Below are 396 nucleotides of genomic sequence, written 5' to 3' on the forward strand. Positions count from 1 at the left end.
GGCTATTTTTAGCTGTACAAAACAGCTCGTTTTGCTGCTTGTATTGCAAATTGGTGTGTCTTACCATATTATTTTAATGTATTATCTTAATTATGAAGACTGGTTGGTAATGCAAACAGTTTTAGCGTTTACTGCACGTTGTAATTCTTCTCGTTATTTCCCTGTAGCGGCTAATGAACCGGAAGTCTCGCCCATAGGCTTACTTCCGTGTTGAAGAATAAGGTGGATACTGCAGCCAGCCACCAGATGGCGATCAAAATGTTTTGGCTTCACTTTTCAGGTTGTGTGTGGCATGCTTGATTTTGCCATGTTGAAATGAAGTGACTGATTCAAATTTTACTAAACGTCGCAGAGAATCCTCGCTCATTGGCTGCCGGCAGTGTTGTTTGGTGATGC

Source organism: Sinocyclocheilus rhinocerous, unplaced genomic scaffold (genome assembly GCF_001515625.1).
Source record: "Sinocyclocheilus rhinocerous isolate Xijiao unplaced genomic scaffold, SAMN03320098_v1.1 scaffold2245, whole genome shotgun sequence".
NCBI lineage: Eukaryota > Metazoa > Chordata > Actinopteri > Cypriniformes > Cyprinidae > Sinocyclocheilus > Sinocyclocheilus rhinocerous.